At 44.0% G+C, this 25517-nt stretch overlaps 1 non-coding gene and 1 pseudogene across 1 annotated transcript in view; one reads left to right on the top strand and one right to left on the bottom strand.

Moving 5' to 3' along the window:
* Positions 1-4930, bottom strand: part of LOC107397302 (zinc finger protein 850-like) — a 29836-nt pseudogene extending 24906 nt beyond the window's left edge.
* A 10961-nt stretch (positions 4931-15891) lies between these two features.
* The window catches only part of LOC107373436 (zinc finger protein 585A), a 17520-nt gene continuing 7894 nt past the window's right edge, over positions 15892-25517 (top strand). The window contains exons 1-7 of the transcript XR_011515675.1: positions 15892-16185; positions 16282-16444; positions 16576-16678; positions 17457-18900; positions 20295-20368; positions 20631-20818; positions 22257-22335. This is a non-coding gene — a transcript (zinc finger protein 585A). The remainder of the gene's footprint in view (positions 16186-16281; positions 16445-16575; positions 16679-17456; positions 18901-20294; positions 20369-20630; positions 20819-22256; positions 22336-25517) is intronic.

The raw sequence follows: 25517 nt of genomic DNA, 5'->3' as shown, positions 1-25517 counted from the left end.
TAGAGCAAGCCTCTGATTGGTGGGTAGAATCAGCCCATATGGGCTTAAGGCAAGGATGTGTGGAATCAACCGGGCCAGGCTGGGGCCGACTGGGGCTACCCGCCCCGGGCCAACCTGGTACAGATGGGAATGGCCCATTAATGTATAAAATAGTATGTTAATGAATAACAGAAAAGTAAATAATAATAAAGATCCAACAGTGTTTGTGGTTGTATTATTTGATGCATAAATTATGATATTGTAATGTGGATTTAATGTGTGTGTGTGTGTGTGTGTGTGTGTGTGTGTGTGTGTGTGTGTGTGTGTGTGTGTGTGTGTGTGTGTGTGTGTGTGTGTGTGTGTGTGTGTGTGTGTGTGTGTACGTGTGTGTGTACGTACTGAGTTTGACGCAGTGTTGGAAAGTTGTGTGGTTGTGCCATACAGGTGTAAAGGTACAGAAGCAGGTAAAGAGGACAGGAAAATACAGATACAGGTTAAAAAAGAAGAAAGAACTAAAAAGAAAAGGTAATGGGGTGCGAGGTGGTGATGAACAGACTGTCTTACCATCTGAATCAGAAGACCAGCTCTCATTCCAGTCATCATTTCTGTCTCCAGTTTCAGGCTCAGAGTCTAAAGTCACATCATCATCATCATCTCCGCTAACTTCAGTCTCTGAAGAATCAGATATCTGTTCATGAGGGTTCAGATCTGGGTTCCTGCTAGTTTCTGCTCCTACATCAGTATCTGCTGTCATCTGGTCAGTTGAGCTGCTGGTTGGAACATCTCTGTCTTCAATTTTCTGCTGATGAAGCTGTGAGGTCAAAGGTTCATCTTCATCATCCTCACTCTTTATAGAAACTTCAGTGATCTGAAAACTGACAACATCAGTCTCCTCCTTCAAACAGAGATGCTCTCCCTCCAGACTAGTCCAGAGCTCCTCCTGTTCCTCCTTTATGTGGAGGTGTTCTGGGTCCTGCCGGTCCACACCAGCACTCTGTTCTTCAGGATCTTCTTCTTTAACCAGCACCATCTGTTGAACATCTGTAGGAAACACAGAAACATGATGTGTGTGACAGACCACCATAATTCTATACTAATATGGAGAAAATTGTTGGTATCCTTCAGCCAATGAAAGAAAAACCCAAAATGGTCACAAAAATAACATGAATCTGAAAAAAGTAGTTATGTGTGTGTGTGTGTGTGTGTGTGTGTGTGTGTGTGTGTGTGTGTGTGTGTGTGTGTGTGGCAATTATTACATATTAATTATAACCAATGAGATGCAATATTCCATCTAAATATGAAATATCTATCTGACTGAGCTTTGAATGTTTAATCAGAAGATTCTAGGGTGCTTTGTTTCTTTAGGGATCATAAACACACTTCGTATTAATTCAGACAAAGTCAAGTTTATAGTTTAAAAAACTAATTTAATTATTTTTCCTAAACTAATAATTTATACATGACAAGATATGAATGAGAGGTGGTGTGGTGGAAGCTAGATGTTGTAGCAACCGTTCTATGTATCTGAGAGAAATTGTGAAATCTGGGTGTAAAAGAATTTGTTGTTTGTTATAAACTAGCGAGTTGTTTATTAAAAACAGCATCAGACGCCATCTACCAAGTCTACGCACCCTTGGTGTGGAGGTTCTCGTTGGATCCGGGGGGTCGTGCGGGTCACTGCCGGTGGAGTGAACTCTGATATCAGGAACCCGTAGATGGTTCTGATAGGACCCGTCCAGTCTGAGATCCCTTGAAGTGAAGGCAGGAAGTTGGAATGCTTATTTGCATCTGAGGCGGATGTTTGTTTGGCTCTTAGAGAACCGGTTGTCTGGTTTCAGCTGCAGCGTTGCAGAGAGGCTTTGACTGGAGGTCAAAGGAGATTGTTTCAAAAGAGGCTTCTTTCCCGATTTGGCCGAATCGAGGTTCAGCTGGAAACTGAATTACTCGGGAAGTAATTCCTGTTTTATTAAACCACAATGTTATGAGTTTTGGCATATTCTGGCAAATCAGAATTTGACACGTTTCTGGGTGTTTACCAACATCCCTCAGAAAGCCACGCCTTCCTTCAGATACAAGATTCTTAATTCTGTGAATAAAGAATCTTTAAACGTTATGTAAGGTGAACCTTAACCTTAATTTGTATCTTATTATAACGTGTATGAGTGTAAACAATGATTAACTTGTTAAATCAAACACATAGTGATTTGTGATATAAATGGATCATTGTAAGAACAACATTCATTTCAAATTAACTGATTTAAGCACAGGTTATTCAAACATTTCATTTAAACATCTTGTTCATTCATCACATATGATTACTGTAAGCTTATGAGTTGTAAAAGTCATGGAGTCTTCACTTGTTTAGGGTGAAGAATGTTGACGTCTGGCATTCATGCAGAGAGTGTAGGACCGTGGGAGAGAATGTTTGTTTGAATGTGTTGTCTTCATGGAATGTAAACACGCACTGAACAGAACCTTCTGTTTACCTCTCATCTGGACGTTTACATCCGCTCACACCACAAACCAGAAAGCCGAAAATGTCCGTTATCCAGAACTGCAGCGGCAACAATATGTCATCGGTGCTCCAGTCTTGGGTCTTTCATATGGATCAAAACCATTTTTAACGTTGAGTTTGTCCACATACCAGTCCTGACGTCTTTATTTAACCTATCCCTGTATATTCCTATCCTGGGATTTCATAATGTTGTTTAACACTTTCAAATCCACTTCTTCTCTGCGACAGTACTGTTTGTTTCACGGATTGTTTACACTCGTCAGCCTTCCAACATGGCCGCTCACATCCCAGAATGCTATGCGTAATCACGTGTGATCACAAGCCCTATTGAGACACTAACTTCTGTTAGAAAGATACGATCTAAACCAGCGTAGAACAGTTCTAAACAGTTTGCCAAAATTAGGCCACCTCACATTACAAAAACCTAAGCCTCTGCGAGAGGATTCAGGTGGATGGGAGCCGTACCATCCAGGACTTTGTATGCTAGTGCTAGGCCTGGGCAATAAATCCATTTAATTAATTAATTCAAATGTTTTGTTGAGGTCGATTAAAAAAAAAGTAAATCGAAATATTTATGTAATAGCGCCTTTTTGGCCCCCCGGAGCTTCCGTAGCGCTAGTTTCACATAACCGCGACAACAACGTCACAGCACACACACGAAACACGCACATGGCCACCAGTGAGAGTGGGAAGTTTGTTCCTAGGAAAGGAATGAAATCATCCGTTGTTTAGAACTGGTTTGGGTTTGCTGCGACGGACGTGGAGCGTGGCACTTTTATTCCAAGAGGGTGTTCATTTCTTCATTATTCATCTCAGAAATGAGGGTTTCATTTGTCTTGCTTGTGATTAAATAAAAAACTAAATTGGCTTTAAGGTGCCTTCCATTTGTACTTATTGCTGTTCTTAATAATTGAGGGGAGAGAAGATCGGAAAAAAATCGTAAATCGAATTCAAAAATATAAAATCGGAGATTTTATTTTTAGGCCGTATCACCCAGCCCTAGCTAGTGCTAGTGATTTGGTACATGCACCACAGTTTGAGAATGACCATCCAAGAGGACCGTTCCCATCCTGCTCATCACCTGTTGGAACTGTTACCTTCTGGTGAACCTCAGAGATCTAGTCAAGCTAAAACTTCAAGGTTCAACAACAGTGTGTGAATGACTGGTTGTGAAGTGCTTTGGGGGGTTGTAAATCTTAGGCTCTATACAAATACAGACCATTATTTAAACATAACACCTAATGAGAGACATTCTCATAATTCACTGTAATGTCCCACCATAGAATGACAATATATTCATTCATTCATTCATCCACCAGTACCTGTGTCCATGCTGTCCAGGTCCAGGTGGTGAAGAACACACGATGAATCAGTCCCAGATCCTGAAGTGGTAGCAGGTTTTCTTTAGCCGTGTTTAGCTAACAGCTGCAATAGAAACAAAGCAGGAGAGCTGATTAAGATGCTGCTTCAGAACAACGCAGGAGATTAAAGATCCAACGCTTTGGTTCTGATCAGCTGAGGACAGATCCAGTCTGGAAAAGAGGACCTTTGGTCACCTGAGTTCACGGAGTAGAGCTAACCGCTTTTTCCTCCAGAGTCACATTCAGATTCGGGGCTTTTCCGTCGGAGAGTGTGAGCAGGATGGATCAGAGAGCGAGCAGCGATCCTGCATCATGACCAACTCAGATGAGCGAGTCTGATAGAGGGAACCTCTTCAATCTGATGAAAGCAGCAAAACGAGCGCGTTTCTCAGAGAGGCCAAAGGAACAGCAGCAGATCCAGAGGGCAGGAAGTCTAGAGAAAAGCTTTTCTCACCCACAACCTGATTCTGGAGCTCCGATTGTCACGAAGACCGCAGAATATGTTCTCTGGTTCTGGAAAAAACTCCACCAAGTTGTTGAGGAGGAGAAGAAAGTTTCCACAGCCTGGTGAGAAGATTTCTGCAGCAGCAGCAGTTAGTCGCTTTAGCTGATCAACTCTCCCAGAGACTGAAGTGAAGACATTTTTACTGCAGAGCCTCAAATATTCTCCTCACACACCAGAACAACAACAAGCTAGCTCTGCTAGCACTTTCGGTTTCTGCTTTTTCCGGTGGTCGGTGACCAGCATAAAGGTGCACTCGCGCCACCTGCTGGACTGGAGTTTTTTTTCACAGACGTGTGTTCAACATTTGACTAATAAACCACGCATACGTTGACATTATTTCCCCAGACAAATATTTTAATCAAAGACAAGTTATGTTTGTTATATTTTTATTTTTATATTTGCTTCATAAGTCGTGACAAACAAGTTAAAAAAAGCGTTTTTCATTATGATATTCCTTTATTTAAATCTGACCAAGTTTTTTTCTCTTGACTTTTTGACCTCATTCTGTTTTTCATTGAAGCAGTAATAAATAAATGAAGTTAAAGAAATAAATATTTGGGAAGGTGTTAATTTGGCAATGGTTTCATGTGATGCTTGTTGTGTACAGTGGAGAATACAGTCGGTAAAGACAGCTCACCCTTGCCCTGCCTCCAACATGCCTCCATCAAAAAGGCTATCAGTTTTTAAATTGGCTATAAAACTCAAAAGGAAGGTTAAGTTGCTGAAATAACTAAATAAAATGATAACGGCTGTTACAAAGTTTGTATTAATCTATTAACGTTTACTTTTTATGTTTTTCAAAGATTACAACACTTTAAAAGTCACAAATTATGAGACCATCAAAAATGGTCTCATAAACCTATTGGTTTCATAATGCTAGTGTGTAACCTGACAAATAGGTCTCGCAAACCATAAGTGCACACACACACACAAACACACACACATGCGGGTGCACTGACACCTCGGTGGTCCTTGGGTAGTGCCCAGGCAGTGGTGGGGGTCTCCCGCCTCCCTCCCTGGGCGTCATGGGCCGGTGTCTTGGCTGCTGCCGTGGATCTGTTGCTGTAGAGGCAGATGGCTCCGCTGATGATGTGTCGTCCATTACCTGACCCAACTGAACTCAGCCGATTGTTTACTCTGTTGTTCACGTGTGCGAGTGTGTGAGTGAGTGTACGTTCACCTTGGAAATTGGTTGCGGGAGGGGAAGTGTAATTGTCAATTGTTTTATACTTGGGGAGGGGGGCTTGGATGGGATTATGGGATCTATGGGGCCATTTTATTCTGTGAAGCACTTTGAGTTGCATTTCTTTTGTATGAAAAGTGCTATATAAATAAAGTTGATTTGATAAAGTTGATGCTCATCCACGTAATACTTAAAGTCACATGGCACATTTCCTTTTTCTGATCCAATCAGAACCTTCCAGATCTGACGCGAGGCATGGTTTTGTTGGTGCTCGGTACATACCCTCTTGTTGTCCTTTTTTGATTCAACTGTAAATCAAAACATCCAAATTATAAAACTTAGCCCACGTCATCTTAACTTCAGTTCAAAGCGTTCTAGAGAAGTTATCGGAGTGGCCAATCCGTATTTTTCCTCTTAAAGCCGAAAGAACCTAACGACAAGCTGGACTAAATCTGTTGCATGTTCCACCTGGCAACGGTTCCTTTCAGAATAAAAGCTGAACCATCATGACCCCTTTCAGGTTCCTGCTAGATGCCAATAAAACTGTCGTGACCTGGATGTATCTCAAGACTGGTCTGGTCGGCAACCGCTACTTTGCAACCGGCTTCGGTTCCAGAGGAGGTCAAGCTGGACCTCGACATTCCTGATCTAACGGGGACTTCCACCAAGGGTACGTAGCATGACAGAATGGCATCTCAATGTGTGTTATAAATCTCCAAACCAAAGCTTAGAGCGAAACATCATCTTCAATCCCATCACAAATAATCGTTACTCCGGGTTTGCTGGTTCGGAACATATTTCACACATACACCATTCTCAGTCTTACTTCACCTAGTTACACCATACACCTAGTGTTTAAAGTTAATCTAGTTTAATTTGTTTAGTAATGTGGCAAGGTGAATAAACGAGGGCCCGGGCGGGATTCGATCCCCAGACTCCCGGGTGAGGGTCATACGCTCTAACCAGTCAGCCAAAGGGACATCCCCTTGGCCAAGTAGCCAGGGCGCATGATCAATCGTGACATTGTGACAGAACGCTCACACTGTCACAGTAATAAATCTTTAAACTTTTAAACCTGACTCACTCTCTTTTCTTGAAGTTAATACTAAGTGTTACTCAATCCCTGCAATAAAAAGATCTGATCTTCTGGTTAAATTTACAGGGTTTCCCTTACATAGGCGAAATCCCACCGCCACGCCTACAAGATCCCAAGTTTTATTTTTTTCAGCGCTGTTTCCTGAAGAAGCAGCAGGAACTACTATGTCGCTTGTGATCACAGCCGGCGGGCAGCAAGGAGCAGGCAGGGCAAGCAGTGGCGGCTGGCCACTAGAGGGCGATAGGGCGCCGCCCCCCTAGTTTTCCCCAGTGTTTTTAATTTTTATTAAAAAAAATTACCAATAATCACATATTCTAAGTTAATTGCGTGTTTTGTAACAAAAACAAATCATATATATAGCTATATCATTGGTGAGAAGCTCCCTGCCGAGCGGTGGAGGCGACAGAAAGATCGCCCAAACAGCAGTGAAGCAGCCAGCCAATTGCTGACAAGAAAATCAACCGCATAGGAATGGGAATGCATCCAATCAGCGTCGTCGATTCGGAAGCCCAAAGGGCGATAGAGCTACCGCCAAGGCTGTTCGTTGGTGTTCGGGTTGAGCTCGACTCGAGCAAGGAATTTATTTGGTGGTGACGCAGATGCAGTGATGGACAAGAGTGGGCCTACAACAAGCATGGATACCGGATCCCAGCAGCCACTGAATTCAGTTCGGTCTCTTCTCCAGTATCCGTTCGAGAGGAGAACATTGGTTGAAAAACTTAATGTCAAAGAGCTTGGACCAGATCAGCCCGAAGTAAAGATAAGCCAGCAGGACAAGGAGAGAGGTAAACTGTACACACGAGGCTTCTCTCAAAATTGGTACACCAGGAAGGCGTGGCTAGCTGGATGCAAAAACGCTAATGCTTTATTTTGCTTTCCGTGTTTGTTATTCAAAACGGCTGGGACATATAAGGCATGGATGAGTCAGGAGTTACAGACATGAAACATTTTTCTGAGAAGGTGAAGAAACACGAGTCATCCCGGGCACACATGGACAACAACACGGTGAAGCTAGCCATGCTAGGCAGCAGAGCTAACGTTGCCATGCAGGGAACAACAGCAGCTGGGTGCAGAGGTAAGCTGTACATTACATTTCTGTGAACAAGACAATCAGAATCAGAAATCCTTGGTTGTCCCACAAACCGGGACATTTGTTTAATAACATGTTTAATGTGCAATAACTGTAAAAACTAATTTCAACACACATACTTATTATACATATTTAATCACGTAAATGTGTATTTCATGTAAATTTGTACATACATCAATCTGATTCCATTTTACTTGTTACACTTCTGCTGCAGCAAACAAATTTCCCAGCTTTTGGGACAATTAAACATTTCTGATTCTCAATTAGATGTTTTTACCTCAAATGTAAAAACATCTGATTGAGAATCAGAAATGTTTTATTGTCCCAAAAACTGGGAAATATGACATTTGTAAGAGGATACTGATGACATTATTTCCTATGAAAGCTTTTCCTATGTACTTATCTGTTGTTTTTTATTTATCATATGACAGGTTTTTCACACCATCCTGAGCCATGCAAAAGAAGATTCTTGTCACCACACCCATGACCACAGCCGAAACAGAAAGGTGCTTTTCTACTTTAAAGAGGATTAAGACTTTCCTTGAGGAACACCATGACACAGGATGGGCTGAATGCTCTTGCCATGCTCTCCATGGGAAAAAAAGCTTGTCACAAACATTCCTGACTTCAATAAAAAGCTAATCGAGAGCTTTGCCACTCAGAAGGACAGAAGGGCAAAATTTCTGTACAAATGAGGTATCACACACACACAAATTCATCCACTTGATCTTTGTATAAAGTTGACCTTGGCACAACACTCCCGAAATATTTTAACTGTGTAAATTTCTGGCATTTTGTCTAAGTAGTGTTTATTACCATTACTGTAACAGTGACCTGCTCATAATTTTTCGTGTTCACTCAAATGTTGAAATTAAACAAAATGTTTTTGTTACTTGCCTCTTGCATTGCCTATTTACCATTTATGGTCATGTTATTTTATGTGCAATTTAATGCAGTATTTTTCAACCTTGGTCCGCAAGGCAGCGTGCCAATAGTCACACACCTGGATTAATCAGTTTGTCCAATGATGTAAGACAGGAAATAAAAGAGCTGTGCTTAATTCAGGAAATAGTGAAGTTGTGCACAAAGCTCAGAAAGCACAAGTTTGTTTAAAAATAAAAAATAGCACAGCCCCACCAAAAATATTTTTCACCAGCCGCCACTTTCATCACAAGTTTGGCTGCAGCCGCACTTTAGATCAGCTGGAGGCCTCTCAGAGAACTTTAGAAGATCTTCATGTTGATCATGAGAACCAGTCCAAAGGAGAGAAGGCTCCACAGCAGCTCTGAGTCCAGTCACTGAACATTCCTGATGTGTCTGAATTCCAGACTAGCTTGTAAACAAAGGAGATAAGAGGTCACATGACCCAGAAGCATCCTTGATAGTGGCTTCTGACTCAGAGCAGCAGCTTGGTAACAAAGTGTCATGTCTGTCTTCTGCGCTGAACTTCAGGTTTAAAGCCAGGACTAAAACTGGTCTGGGTTCCGATTATTAACAAAAATGTGTCCCTTAGCTGTTAGCTAAGTCTGTGTTTGTGTCCTCTGGAACGTAGATCTGACTTTGTGTTCTTTTCTAGTTTCTACTTCAAACATTCAGCTCATGTTTACTAGAAGTTTCTGTGGTTGTTGTGTTAGAATCACCTTTAAAAGAACATTTTTAACCAATGATGACAAAAGCAACAATTTGTTATGATTTCCTTCTTCTGACCAAACCTTTCAGGCTAAGGATCATTTCTACTTGAAGCCTGTTAACATGAGCATGACGATAAAATCATTCTGTTACAAGAGTTCAGCATCTCCAGAGGGCTTGTTTATTTACACATGCAAATCTTCCAGAAGCTTCCTCAGACCACGTGTGTTCTCCGTCCAAAATACAACGTCTTTGGTGTAAAGCTAACTATGAGTCTGCTGCTGCTGCCTCTTGGCCAGATCGTCACAAATGAGAATGAGTCTCAGTTCCACTCGTCTGGTTTAAACGCAGGGTACGTAAGTTTTAAATGTGAAATAACTTTAAAAATGTTTAATTTTGATCATCTGACCCAGTTTTATTAAAAAAGGTAAATAATCTTTAATATTTCAAATTTCTCCTAAGTCCCTCCCCTGCCCTGTAGAGCTCAGCCAATATTTCTGCAAGCCTAACCCCGGGTTTCCACGGGAGCCGTCAGCAGCACGTTACTGCAGCAGCACGTCTTGCTCGCGTAAGCTGCTGCTTGGCCCTTCCCACGAGACGCGAATCAGCAGGGGAGCAACTGTCACCGACAGAGCACGAAGTCACACGAGTGACTTCGTCAGTAAACACAACAACAAGCAGGAGAAAACTACAACATGGCTCCAAAATATTTGTGTTTTTATGTTCTGTCCGTTTTATAATCGCCAATACGGACCTGAAAAACAAAGGAGACCGCTAGCTAGGTGATAACTTCTCACGGGGCCGCACAGTTAGTAACCTTTTTTAAAGTAAAGCGACCGGAAGGCAGTACGTTCTTTATTCTGAAAATCTCGGGAGCTTCTCTCCATTTCCGCGTCCGATTTCCTGTCTTTCCTTCCCCAAAAATGTCGAACTTGACCCGTTTCAGAGGCGTCGCGCGTAGGAAATAGAACCGGCGCGTAAAGGCCGCGACATGCTGCTCCTGAGACGCGGCCGACTCGCGCGGCTGCCGGCGGCTCCAGTGGAAAAGGTTCTGTTGACCACAGCGGTTCCTATCAGCAGCTATGACGTGCTGCTGCAGTAACGTGCTGCTGACGGCTCCCGTGGAAAGCCGGGGTAACGCGTTGACCAATAGCTCTGCATTACCACCAGGGGTAGCTGTCAATCATTGAGAACGAGCATTAGATCTCAGTGTGCACAAAGTTGGTTACGTATTGTAACCCCAGATTCTATGAGTCTAGTCGCAGCCCTTAAGCTAGCTGCTATTGGAAGGATGATCTCAGCATCAGCCAATCATGAAGAGCTTAAATGTACGCCCACCAATGGTGGGCACCCCTGTAGGTATATAAGTGGAACGACTCCACTGTTCGCCTCCGATGGCTCTTAGTCCTAACAGAACCAGTGGGGCCAGTGGCTTAAGGGCTGCGACTAGACCCATAGAATCTGGGGTTACAATACGTAACCAACGTTCTATTTCGTCTAGTCTTAGCCCTTAAGCTAGCTGCTATTGGAATAATGCGCAGCTGGATGGGTTTACGCCACACTGGTCAGCTCAACCAATGGACACACCCAACATGTCTCCTTTTAGCGAGGGTCGCTCAGCCTCAGCCCAGGGCTTAAAAGGCTGAGGCAGCCAGAGGGAAGAGTGGGGCCCCCACTAAAAATATCATCCACAACAGGATGAAATTAGTTCAAGTAGGGCTGATGTGGTGCCATAATGCTTTCACTCAGCCTGCTGAGGTCCAAGCACTGTACGAGTGATGGATCCTGAAGACACATCTCGTAAATAATAATGAGTAAAGGAACAGGGTGAAGCCCATGAAGCAGCCTGACAAATGACTTCCATCGACACGCCACTGAGGAGCGCCATAGAAGAGGCAATCCCTCTGGCTGAGTGAGCCCTGAGTGTCTCAGGAGGATCCCGCCCTGATGATGTGTAAGCGAGTGAAATGGTGTCACACAGCCAATGTGAAAAACGCTGGGTCGACAGCGCTTGCCCAAGGGAAGAGTCTCTGTAGTGCACAAACAGGCTTTGTGAGCGGCGAATCCCTGAAGTGTGTGACACATATCGTGCGAGCGCCCGCACCAGGCAGAGAAGGTGGGAAGCCGCCTCCTCATCAGAATTATGGGGAGGAGGGAAAGTCCAGCCAATGAAATTGACCTGGATTTGAAGGAAGTATTAATGTTTTTGGGCACAAAGGCTGGGTTGGGGCATAAAACAGCGGACCCGCCATCTTCCCGGATCCTGAGGCATGCGGGAGCCACTGAGAGGGCGGTTAGGTCGCTCACTCTCTTGACTGAGGCCAGCGCCAGCAGCAAGGCAGTTTTGAGTGACAGGAACTTGAGTGAGACCTGGTCCAAGGGTTCAAATGGGGCTTCAAATAAGCCGTGCAGAACCACCGTTAGATCCCACTGGGGGAATAGCAGGCGGAACACAGGCCTGTTCCTTCTGACACCTTTTAGAAAACGTTTTGTGAGGGGATGATTGAAAACAGATCTATCTCCAGGACCCTGGTGACAGGATGAGATAGCTGCAGCATATGTTTTAATAGTGCTAAATGCGAGGCCCCTGTCCATCAGCATCTGCAGAAACAATAGGACATCCACCAGCTGGCAGGAGAGCGCTTGAACATTCCGCTCTGTGCACCATTTCTGGAAAGCTGCCCATTTAGCAGCATAAGATGTGACGGTAGAAGGCGTCCGCGCACTCTGAATCGTGGCGACCACATCATGCGGCAGCCCAGAAGCCTCTAAGTGTGACCGCTCAGCGGCCAGACCCACAGCAGTTGGCCTATTTCTGGAGGATGTTTGATTATCCCATCCGCCTGGAGAAGGGCGTCCGCCCTACACGGGAGCCTCCACGGGGAGCCGGACACTAGCGCTTGCAGGTCTGGAAACCATGACGCGGACAAGCATCTGAGAGCTACCAGAATTACCGAGAGCTGTTCCGACCGAACTCGGTCCAGGAGACGGGGGATCAGTGGGTCTGGCGGAAACGCATACAGGAGCGTCTAAGGCCAGCGCTGGTGTGAGAAGGCATCCGCTCCGAGGGGGTGGGTGGGTGGGGGGGTGGGGTGGGGGTGCTGGGGACTCAGGGAAAACCACAGGCGACACTGAGCGTTTTCGCGAGCCGCGAACAGATCCACAGAGGGTTCCCCGAACTTGATCCATATCCGTGATATCAGTGCGGAATGCAGACGCCAGTTGGAGTCGCGGGGTCCCCCTCTCGACAGGATGTCTGCTGCCACATTCAGGACCCCCAGAATGTAGGTGGCTGTGATGGACAGCGGGTGGACATGTGCCCAACACAGTAAATCTGTGGTTACGCACAATAATGGGAGGGATCGAACTCCCCCTTGGCGATTTATGTAGGCTGCCGCCACCTGGTTGTCTGTGTAAACTTCGACATGACGGCCCTCGAGAAGGGCAGCGAAGTGACTGATCACATTCCTCACTGTCATAAGGTCCAACACATTTATGTGCTTGTGCGTGTGGGAGGGCCAGCGATCTGCTACCGTATGGGACAAGCACGTGCCCGCCCATCCCAACAGTGACGCATCCGTAAACACAGATACGTGTGACGTAGGACGTCCGATGGGGACCCCGTGTGAGAGGATGCAGGGATTGCCCCAGTGAGCGAGGTCCTCGCCCACTGAAGGGGGAACCCTCAACATACGTCTCTTCTGACGTATCGGGTGTACCCGGAGGCAGATGAACCAACGCTGTAGGCATCTCGTGTGCAGTAAACCTAACTGCACCACAGCGTGGGCTGCAGCCATCATGCCCAGAAGTTTCATGACTAACAGGGCTCTCACGAACTTGCGGGGTTGCACACGGGAGATCACCGTGGTGAGATCTGCTGCTCTCGCCGGAGACAATCGTGCTCTCATTAAGGAGGCGTTCAGCTCCACCCCGAGAAACACAATCGACTGGGATGGAAGGATGGAGCTCTTTTCCCAGTTTATGGGAAACCCCAGGGTTGACAGATGCTCTATTAACTTCCTGGTTTTCTCTGACGCCTCGTCCTTGGACTGGGCGCATAGGAGCAGATCGATCAGGTAAAATAAAACCCTCATTCCTGCCGTGCGCAATGGATGCAGGGCCGTCTCCAGACATTTGGAGAAGGTGCGCGGGGCTAGCGAGTAGCCAAAAGGGAGACGATTGAACTGGTATTGAACTCCCTTGAATGAAAAGCGCAGGAACTTCCGGTGTTTGGGAATTACTGGGATGTGGAAGTATGCGTCTTTCAGGTCTACTGACGTGAACCAGTCCCCGGAGTGCACGTATTCTAGGACTTGCCTCATTGTTAACATGCGGAAATGCATCACTGCTATGGAGCAGTTGAACAGGGAAAGGTCAAGAATTGGTCTCATTTCTCCCGACTTCTTCGGTACTACGAAGTAGCGGGAGTAGAAGCCTGAGAGCTCTTGTCCGCGAGGGACTCGGGAAATGGCGTCCTTGGACAGAAGTTCCCACAGCTCCAGCTCCGGGGTCTGAGATTGTTCCTGTGACGTGAATGTCGTCTCCACGATCCCGTTGAAGGGAGGAGGAGCGGACTGAAAATGGAGTGTGTGACCACAATTAATGGTCTCCGATATCCATTTGCTCATGAGACAAAGGCGGCGCCATTCTTGCGCGCTTTCCGACAGCGGACGCATGTTCGAAGTCACGAGGCAACCCATGGAGGGCTGCGCTCGAAAGGGCGAATGTGAAACAGCTGGAAGAGGCTGATCTGCACCGCGGAGCGTGGAGTCCAAAGTTAAAGGACAAGTGGGAGCCGGGCCCGTGCATGGGGATGACAAAGTGCCAGCGGATGGAGCCGTGCACTGTGTCGCCGCACGTGGTCGCGACAGCGCCATGACATCCCGTCCCACCCAACGTTGTGGGGGAAGCGGAATGTGTTGGGCCTGGCTGGAAGCTAGGGCCGGTGCGCAAATGGAGCGCACCCGTACAGCTGGCCTTGTAATATGACTGACTGCGGGAACATGCAGATGTGTCGCAGTGCTTGGTGTGGGGAACATGTGTGATGATTCGGCAGCGGATTCTGCAGAGGACTGTAGGATTGTGCTCTCTGAGTGACGTTTTTTGGGGTTTATTTCAAAACCAATATCATTCACAGAGTTATTACAGTCATAAGCACACACATTCCCCCCAACGAGTAATTTTCGTGGTTGCTTTCGGCGAGGTTCCTGCGACTGTGACTGCCAAGACGGTGTCTGCTGGCTCTTTCGAAACTGTTGGCCGCCAACTCTCTGGTCCCGCTGAGGTGGAGTCGAAGCGGGAGGCCGACTCCGTGGGGCGGGCGGTGCAGCTGGGTGCCTGAAGTTTCCGTGCCGTTCGTCTCATCCTCTGGAGGAACGGCCGGAGTGCGAGGCTGACCGAGGGTAGACCAGGTCTCGCACCGTGGCTGACAGTTCAGCTGTCTTCTGAGCCCTCTCGATGACACTCCTAAGATGGGGACCAAACAGAACGTCAGAGGTGATGGGGCCTTCCAGCATCTCCCTGTGGAGGGGGTTCAGGAATGGAGGGCAGGGCCTTCTATTCGCTCAGAACGAAGATTCCGAACTTGAGGGAAATCTTCATCTCCAAGATCCACAGCTGAGTGTCTCGCACTTCTTCGGCCTCTGGATGCACCACGGCTTTGAGATGATGGTGGGCATCTCCTTTTTGCACCACGTCTTGAGGATGCAATGGGAGGTTCAAACTTCCTCAGAGGATTCCTCACTGAACTCTAAATTGTATTAGAATAAAAAAAATTATACTAATATAAAAAGTACTCTTGCATTTTAATCAATTTTGACACAGATCAAGTTTACATCTCGTCCAAATTTGGGCTAAACCAACAATAAAAAAAAACTATGAAAACAACCATGATTATAGGAGGACTACACAGAATGCAGTGTTTATTCATGATTTCCACATAAATTATTTATATGCTTTGATATATTCATCCCATCATGAATGGCAAAGCAATTAAAAATAAGCTAATTACTCGTAATAAAATGCTAACAATTTCATAGGATTAATTTCATTTACAATATAGATTGTAATATATAGATATATATTCTTTATAAAATACCTTGTGTAAACACTAAGTGTTTGATGTGCTGGTTAAAAAACAACTTTCTTACCTCAGAGAACTCCATTGCTAACACTTACCTCAGCTTTATTACAAAGAAGCAATGCTCTGGTGTTGACTCGGCTTTTCCTGCGCGTGCACATTAGGAGGTGTGGCTTTCGGCTCTTTCAGGAAGGGCGGGGGAGTGAGCAACAGCCATTCTGCTCCTCCTCACCCTGCCGTTGTCATCTTACGGACCCTGCCTTTAATGAAGATTAAATAAAATAAGGTCAACTGTTGTGTTAGAATAGTGTATTACTTATGTATGTAGAATATTTTTAAGCATATATAATAATTATAGGTTTATATTAAATTGATCATGTAGAAAATGCATTATTCGTTATTTTCTTTAGCTGATGAGAGCTAAGAGTCCAGCAGGTGGCGCTAGTGCACCTTTACCCTGGTCACCGACCACCAGAAGAAGCAGAAACCGGAAGCTGCTAGCAGAGCTAGCTTGTTGTTGTTCTGGTGTGTGAGGAGAATATTTGAGGCTCTGCAGTAAAATGTCTTCACTTCAGTCTCTGGGAGAGTTGATCAGCTAAAGCGACTAACTGCTGCTGCTGCAGAAATCTTCTCACCAGGCTGTGGAAACTTTCTTCTCCTCCTCAACAACTTGGTGGAGTTCTTTCCAGAACCAGAGAAGATATTCTGCGGTCTTCGTGACAATCGGAGCTCCAGAATCAGGTTGTGGGTGAGAAAAGCTTTTCTCTAGACTTCCTGCCCTCTGGATCTGCTGCTGTTCCTTTGGCCTCTCTGAGAAACGCGCTCGTTTTGCTGCTTTCATCAGATTGAAGAGGTTCCCTCTATCAGACTCGCTCATCTGAGTTGGTCATGATGCAGGATCGCTGCTCGCTCTCTGATCCATCCTGCTCACACTCTCCGACGGAAAAGCCCCGAATCTGAATGTGACTCTGGAGGAAAAAGCGGTTAGCTCTACTCCGTGAACTCTGGTGAGCAAAGGTCCTCTTTTCCATACTGGATCTGTCCTCAGCTGATCAGAACCAAAGCGTTGGATCTTTAATCTCCTGCGTTGTTCTGAAGCAGCATCTTAATCAGCTCTCCTGCTTTGTTTCTATTGCAGCTGTTAGCTAAACACGGCTAAAGAAAACCTGCTACCACTTCAGGATCTGGGACTGATTCATCGTGTGTTCTTCACCACCTGGACCTGGACAGCATGGACACAGGTACTGTGTGTGTGTGTGTGTGTGTGTGTGTGTGTGTGTGTGTGTGTGTGTGTGTGAAGAACCTCCATCTCTCTAAGCAGCGCTGCAGCTGATGACTCCCAAGAGTCACTTCATTCAATAACTATCGAATGAGTTGACAGAAATAGAATTATAGAACATCTGGAATTAAACTCAGTGCTCAGTCTAAATATAAAGAGATTAGATAATTCACTAGGGTGTGCTGGGGAGTGCTTCATCTGGTGACTCCCTCATACTTTTTGGGGACTTGAACGCTCACATGGGCAACAACAGTGAGACCTGGAAAGATGTGTTTAGGAGGAATTCCCCCCCAATCTGAATCCAAGCGGTATTTTCTTATTGGACTTCTGTGCCAGTCATGGATTGTCCATAATGAACACCATGTTCAAGCACAAAAGTGTCCTGTTCAAGCTGTGTTTTGCGTGACCTTCATCAATATCCTCTTCTTATTCAGTTCTTTCTACTAATACCACCTTTTCCGGGATTTATGATATTTCTTCATGTTTAAAAAAACTGTTTTATTATTATTTCTGTTTTAAAGAACTTTGTGATTTTTATCTTGAGAGGCAAATTATAAAAGATTGTTTTCTTTATTTCTTTTTATATTTTGTTTATATTCGTAAGTCTTTTTCTACCACCGCACATTTTCAGTAATCGTTGATTCCAAGAAAAGCTCATTTCAAAAGGTATTTCTTGTTTTATGAGTCTAAATATAAAGAGATTAGGTAATTCACTTCACATTTTTCTGTGTTTCCTACAGATGCTCAACAGTTGGTTCTGATTAAAGAAGAAACTCATGAAGAACAGGGTGCTGGTGTGGACCAGCAGGACCCAGAACATCTCCACATAAAGGAGGAACAAGAGGAACTCTGGACCAGTCTGGAGGAGACTGATGGTGACAGGTTTCCATTCACCGCTGTTTCTATAAAGAGTGAGGATGATGAAGAGAAACCTCTGTTCACACAGCTTCATCAGCAGCAAATAGAAGACAGAAATGTCCCAACCAGCAGCTCAGCTGACCAGATGCCATCAGACTCTGGTGGAGGAGCAGAAACTAGCAGGAACCCAGATCTGAACCCTCATGAAAAGACATCCGATTCTTCAGAGACTGAAGTTAGTGGAGATGATGAAGAGGAAGATGATGTGAATCTAGATTCTGAGCTGTCAGAATCTGGGTCTGAATCTGGAGATGGAGACAATGACTGGATTGAAAGCAGATCTTCTGAGTCTCCTATCAACAAATCCTTTAGCTGCCCTGAATGTGGTGAAAATTTTTTCCAGAAGCAGTCTCTCCAAAAACATGTGCAAGTGACAAGTCATTCAGCAACAAAATCTTCAAGGTGTTTGGTTAATAAGAAATGTGTTAAAGTGAAGAAAAATTTAGACTCATACAGGAAAGTCCAGAAAGAACAAAAATTTAATTGTGATGACTGTGGAAAACAGTTTAGCAGAATATCAAATTTAAACATTCACTTGAGAGTCCACACGGGACAGAAGCCTTTTTTCTGTGAGCTTTGTGGACAAAGATTTAACCAAAAGACACATTTAAAGAGTCACACTCGTGTCCACACTGGACAGCAGCCATTTGCCTGTGAGCTCTGTGGACAAAGATTTAGCAGCAAGGCAAATCTTAACAGACACATGAGAGTCCACACAGGACAGAAGCCTTTTGCTTGTGGTCTCTGTGAACAAAGATTTAGCCAAAAGACACATTTAAACATTCACTTGAGAGTACACACAGGACAGAAACCTTTTGCCTGTGAGCTCTGTGAAAAAAGATTTAGCCACAAATCAACTTTAAACATTCACATGAGAGTCCACACAGGACAGAAACCTTTTTCCTGTGAGATATGTGGACAAAGATTTAGGGATAAGTCAACATTAAACAGACACATGAGAGTCCACACAGGACAGAAACCTTTTGTCTGTGAGTTTTGTGGACAAAGATTTAGGGATAAGTTCGCTTTAAACAGTCACAAAAAAGTACACACAGGAAAGAAAACTTTTACCTGTGAGCAGTGTGAACTAAGATTTAGCCAGAAATCAACTTTAAGCTGTCATATGAGAGTCCATACAGGACAGAAGCCTTTTGTCTGTGAGTTCTGTGGACATAGATTTAGTGATAAGAGAAATCTAAACAGACACACACGAGTCCACACAGGACAGAAACATTTTGCCTGTATAGTAATTAGAAACCATAAAATGTGAAATATCACGAAGTATGAAATATCACCTTAGTGGATTTTTAAGTAAATTTAACCAGAAGATCGGATCTTTTTATTGCAGGGATTGAGCAACACTTCGTATTAACTTCAAGAAAAGAGAGTGAGTCAGGTTTTAAAGTTTAAAGATTTATTACTAAACAAATTAAACTAGACTAACTTTAAACACTAGGTGTATGGTGTAACTAGGTCAGTGGTTCCTAACCTGGGGGTCCGGACCCCCACAAGGGGGCGCCAAAGCCTCTCTGGGTCGCCAGGACCTCTCCACTTTAAGGGGTTAAAACTTCATTTATTACTTGTTTATAGCCTACATTTTGCTCACATTTTTTTCATGAGTGAAAAGTTTACTGATATTAAGACAGGATATAATTAGTACAGAAAAAGTAACACACGTTTAAGAACATTTTGCTCAGCTCACTGTTTTATTTTCAAGTGTCAAAAGTTCATTTAAGATAGGACTGGTTGATTAATCACAGCCTTTACAGTAAAAAATCTAGTATAAATAGTGATATACACATTTAAGTACATTTTGCTCAGTGTGTTTTTTATGTGTCAAATGTTTATTGAAAGGAATGATTGATTTATCAGTGTTTACAAGAAACAATGTGTTCAGAAAAGTAATACAAACTGTCAAGCACATTATGCTCTGTTTGGTTTTGTTAATGACTTTGTTCTGTACTGGAGCCTACTATTACTGTTATCTATTGAATCAAAGCATATTAAAATGTGCTTGAACAATTTTATCATTACTTAATACTGTTTGTACTGGAAGAGAGAATAGGAGGGGGTCATCAAAAATTTTACTGGTAAAAAAGGGGTCCCTTGGGAAAAAGGTTGGGACCCACTGAACTAGGTGAAGTAAGACTGAGAATGGTGTATGTGTGAAATATGTTCCGAACCAGCAAATCCGGAGAAACGATTATTTCTGATGGGATTGAAGATGATGTTTCGCTCTAAGCTTTGGTTTGGAGATTTATAACACACATTGAGATGCCATTCTGTCATGCTACGTACCCTTGGCGGAAGTCCCCGTTAGATCAGGAATGTCGAGGTCCAGCTTGACCTCCTCTGGAACCGAAGCCGGTTGCTAAGTAGCGGTTGCCGTCCAGGCCAGTCTGGAGATACTTCTGGGTCACGACAGTTTTATTGGCATCTAGCAGGACCCTGAAAGGGGTCGTGATGATTCAGCTTTTATTCTGAAAGGAACCGTTGCCAGGTGGAACATGCAACAGATTTAGTCCAGCTTGTCGTTAGGTTCTTTCGGCTTTAAGAGTAAAGTTATGGATTGGCCACTCTGATAACTTCTCTAGAACGCTTTGAACTGAAGTTAAGATGACGTGGGCTAAGTTTTATAATTTGGATGTTTTGATTTACAGTCGAATCAAAAAAGGACAACAAGAGGGTATGTACCGAGCACCAAAAAAACCATGCCTCGCGTCAGATCTGGAAGGTTCTGATTGGATCAGAAAAAGGAAATGTGCCATGTGACTTTAAGTATTACGTGGATGAGCATCAACTTTATCAAATCAACTTTATTTATATAGCACTTTTCATACAAAAGAAATGCAACTCAAAGTGCTTCACAGAATAAAATGGCCCCATAGATCCCATAATCCCATCCAAGCCCCCCTCCCCAAGTATAAAACAATTGACAATTACACTTCCCCTCCCGCAACCAATTTCCAAGGTGAACGTACACTCACTCGCACAAGTGAACAACAGAGTAAACAATCGGCTGAGTTCAGTTGGGTCAGGTAATGGACGACACATCATCAGCGGAGCCATCTGCCTCTACAGCAACAGATCCACGGCAGCAGCCAAGATACCGGCCCATGATGCCCAGGGAGGGAGGCGGGAGACCCCCACCACTGCCCGGGCACTACCCAAGGAGCACCGAGGTGTCAGTGCACCCGCATGTGTGTGTGTTTGTGTGTGTGTGTGTGCACTTACGGTTTGCGAGACCTATTTGTCAGGTTACACACTAGCATTATGAAACCAATAGGTTTATGAGAACATTTTTGATGGTCTCATAATTCGTGACTTTTAAAGTGTTGTAATCTTTGAAAAACATAAAAAGTAAACGTTAATAGATTAATACAAACTTTGTAACATCCGTTATCATTTTATTTAGTTATTTCAACAACTTAACCTTTTTGTGTTTTATAGCCAATTTAAAAACTGATCACCTAGCCTTTTTGATGGAGGCATGTTGGAGGCAGGGCAAGGGTGAGCTGTCTTTACCGACTGTATTCTCCACTGTACACAACAAGCATCACATGAAACCATTGCCAAATTAACACCTTCCCAAATATTTCTTTCTTTAACTTTATTTATTTATTTTTAATTTTTCTACTGCTTAATGAAAAACAGATTGAGGTTAAAAAGTCAAGAGAAAAAAACTTGGTCGGATAAAAATAAAGGAATATCATAATGAAAACACTTTTTTTAACTTGTTTGTCACGACTTATGAAGCAAATATAAAAATAAAAATATAACAAACATAACTTGTCTTTGATTAAAATATTTGTCTGGGGAAATAATGTCAACGTATGTGTGGTTTATTAGTCAAATGCTGAACACACGTCTGTAGAAATAACTCCAGTCCAGCAGGTGGCGCGAGTGCACCTTTACGCTGGTCACCGACCACCGGAAGAAGCAGAAACCGGAAGCAGCTAGTAGAGCTAGCTTGTTGTCGTTCTGGTGTGTGAGGAGAATATTTGAGGCTCTGCAGTAAAAATGTCTTCACTTCAGTCTCTGGGAGAGTTGATCAGCTAAAGCGACTAACTGCTGCTGCTGCAGAAATCTTCTCACCAGGCTGTGGAAACTTTCTTCTCCTCCTCAACAACTTGGTGGAGTTCTTTCCAGAACCGGAGAAGATATTCTGCGGTCTTCGTGACAATCGGAGCTCCAGAATCAGGTTGTGGGTGAGAAAAGCTTTTCTCTAGACTTCCTGCCCTCTGGATCTGCTGCTGTTCCTTTGGCCTCTCTGAGAAACGCGCTCGTTTTGCTGCTTTCATCAGATTGAAGAGGTTCCCTCTATCAGACTCGCTCATCTGAGTTGGTCATGATGCAGGATCGCTGCTCGCTCTCTGATCCATCCTGCTCACACTCTCCGACGGAAAAGCCCCGAATCTGAATGTGACTCTGGAGGAAAAAGCGGTTAGCTCTACTCCGTGAACTCTGGTGAGCAAAGGTCCTCTTTTCCAGACTGGATCTGTCCTCAGCTGATCAGAACCAAAGCGTTGGATCTTTAATCTCCTGCGTTGTTCTGAAGCAGCATCTTAATCAGCTCTCCTGCTTTGTTTCTATTGCAGCTGTTAGCTAAACACGGCTAAAGAAAACCTGCTACCACTTCAGGATCTGGGACTGATTCATCGTGTGTTCTTCACCACCTGGACCTGGACAGCATGGACACAGGTACTGGTGGATGAATGAATGAATGAATGTCGGCACTGATGGGACATTACAGTGAAACTACAAGTACCTCCTATGAGGTGGAAGTGTAGTAGAAAATAAAAATAAAGTGTTGTTTCGTTGCTCCATGATGCCATTGATTTAACCTTAAGTTAGTTACAGTTAATATTAGTTGTTATCCTTCACTGTTTTTCCACCCTCCCAGTTCTTAAGGTTCTCTGCACAAATGAGAAGAAAAGCCACCGCTTGCCTTTTAGGTTTCTATTCATCTCAATCATTTATTTATCCAAGCATGCATTGGAGATAGTCTTCACCTCCCAGTTTCCTGTGAAGTCACAGATTTTATTCTCCTGATGTGAAGTCAGAGCCCGACTCTTCCTGAAACTTAGCTCAAGGCCATAAAACAAAATCTCCTAGCAACCAACATTCTTTGCTCTCTGGTCCTACAGAAGAGTCCTTGGGACGGCATGTGGCTTTGGCTCTTATCATATCCAGGTCTGCCCGACACGGCCTCTGCCTTTGGACCGCTTTAAGATTCAACTTCAAAAGCGGTTAGCTCTACTCCGTGAACTCTGGTGAGCAAAGGTCCTCTTTTCCAGACTGGATCTGTCCTCAGCTGATCAGAACCAAAGCGTTGGATCTTTAATCTCCTGCGTTGTTCTGAAGCAGCATCTTAATCAGCTCTCCTGCTTTGTTTCTATTGCAGCTGTTAGCTAAACACGGCTAAAGAAAACCTGCTACCACTTCAGGATCTGGGACTGATTCATCGTGTGTTCTTCACCACCTGGACCTGGACAGCATGGACACAGGTACTGGTGGATGAATGAATGAATATATTGTCATTCTATGGTGGGACATTACAGTGAATTATGAGAATGTCTTTCATTAGGTGTTATGTTTAAATAATGGTCTGTATTTGTATAGAGCCTAAGATTTACAACCCCCCAAAGCACTTCACAACCAGTCATTCACACACTGTTGTTGAACCTTGAAGTTTTAGCTTGACTAGATCTCTGAGGTGTACCAGAAGGTAACAGTTCCAACAGGTGATGAGCAGGATGGGAACGGTCCTCTTGGATGGTCATTCTCAAACTGTGGTGCATGTACCAAATCACTAGCACTAGCTAGGGCTGGGTGATACGGCCTAAAAATAAAATCTCCGATTTTATATTTTTGAATTCGATTTATGATTTTTTTCCGATCCTCTCTCCCCTCAATTATTAAGAACAGCAATAAGTATAAATGGAAGGCACCTTAAAGCCAATTTAGTTTTTTATTTAATCACAAGCAAGACAAATGAAACCCTCATTTCTGAGATGAATAATGAAGAAATGAACACCCTCTTGGAATAAAAGTGCCACGCTCCACGTCCGTCGCAGCAAACCCAAACCAGTTCTAAACAACGGATGATTTCATTCCTTTCCTAGGAACAAACTTCCCACTCTCACTGGTGGCCATGTGCGTGTTTCGTGTGTGTGCTGTGACGTTGTTGTCGCGGTTATGTGAAACTAGCGCTACGGAAGCTCCGGGGGGCCAAAAAGGCGCTATTACATAAATATTTCGATTTACTTTTTTTTTAATCGACCTCAACAAAACATTTGAATTAATTCATTAAATGGATTTATTGCCCAGGCCTAGCACTAGCATACAAAGTCCTGGATGGTACGGCTCCCATCCACCTGAATCCTCTCGCAGAGGCTTAGGTTTTTGTAATGTGAGGTGGCCTAATTTTGACAAACTGTTTAGAACTGTTCTACGCTGGTTTAGATCGTATCTTTCTAACAGAAGTTAGTGTCTCAATAGGGCTTGTGATCACATGTGATCACGGATAGCATTCTGGGATGTGAGCGGCCATGTTGGAAGGCTGACGAGTGTAAACAATCCGTGAAACAAACAGTACTGTCGCAGAGAAGAAGCGGATTTGAAAGTGTTAAACAACATTATGAAATCCCAGGATAGGAATATACAGGGATAGGTTAAATAAAGACGTCAGGACCGGTATGTGGACAAACTCAACGTTAAAAATGGTTTTGATCCATATGAAAGACCCAAGACTGGAGCACCGATGACATATTGTTGCCGCTGCAGTTCTGGATAACGGACATTTTCGGCTTTCTGGTTTGTGGTGTGAGCGGATGTAAACGTCCAGATGAGAGGTAAACAGAAGGTTCTGTTCAGCGCGTGTTTACATTCCATGAAGACAACACATTCAAACAAACATTCTCTCCCACGGTCCTACACTCTCTGCATGAATGCCAGACGTCAACATTCTTCACCCTAAACAAGTGAAGACTCCATGACTTTTACAACTCATAAGCTTACAGTAATCAAATGTGATGAATGAACAAGATGTTTAAATGAAATGTTTGAATAACCTGTGCTTAAATCAGTTAATTTGAAATGAATGTTGTTCTTACAATGATCCATTTATATCACAAATCACTATGTGTTTGATTTAACAAGTTAATCATTGTTTACACTCATACACGTTGCAATAAGATACAAATTAAGGTTAAGGTTCACCTTACATAACGTTTAAAGATTCTTTACTCACAGAATTAAGAATCTTGTATCTGAAGGAAGGCGTGGCTTTCTGAGGGATGTTGGTAAACACCCAGAAACGTGTCAAATTCTGATTTGCCAGAATACGCCAAAACTAATAACATTGTGGTTTAATAAAACAGGAATTACTTCCCGAGTAATTCAGTTTCCAGCTGAACCTCGATTCGGCCAAATCGGGAAAGAAGCCTCTTTTGAAACAATCTCCTTTGACCTCCAGTCAAAGCCTCTCTGCAACGCTGCGGCTGAAACCAGACAACCGGTTCTCTAAGAGCCAAACAAACATCCGCCTAATGGGCTCGACACACGGGAGGCGACATCGCGTCTCCTTCAGTCATTTTCAATGAGACATGCGCGACAAAGCGATAATCGCGGGTCTCTCTCCTACCAAGCGAAACGCGAAAAGCGTGCGTGTGAAATGTTGCGCTCGTGCACGTGTCGTGCACGGACGACCCAGCGACGCGATCCCAGAAAGTTGAAACATTTTCCACTTTTCATCGCTGTCGCTCGGACGAGGACCAATCAGTGGAGGTTTCATTCACTGACCAATGAGCAGACAGGATGCTCCGTACATCTCCGAGCAAACATGGAGGAGAAGTAGATTATTATTATGTTTTATATAGTAA

The sequence above is a fragment of the Nothobranchius furzeri genome, chromosome 2 (assembly GCF_043380555.1).
Source record: "Nothobranchius furzeri strain GRZ-AD chromosome 2, NfurGRZ-RIMD1, whole genome shotgun sequence".
Lineage (NCBI taxonomy): Eukaryota > Metazoa > Chordata > Actinopteri > Cyprinodontiformes > Nothobranchiidae > Nothobranchius > Nothobranchius furzeri.
Note: the sequence above shows the minus strand (reverse complement) of the source record. Positions and strands in the feature narration are given on the sequence as shown.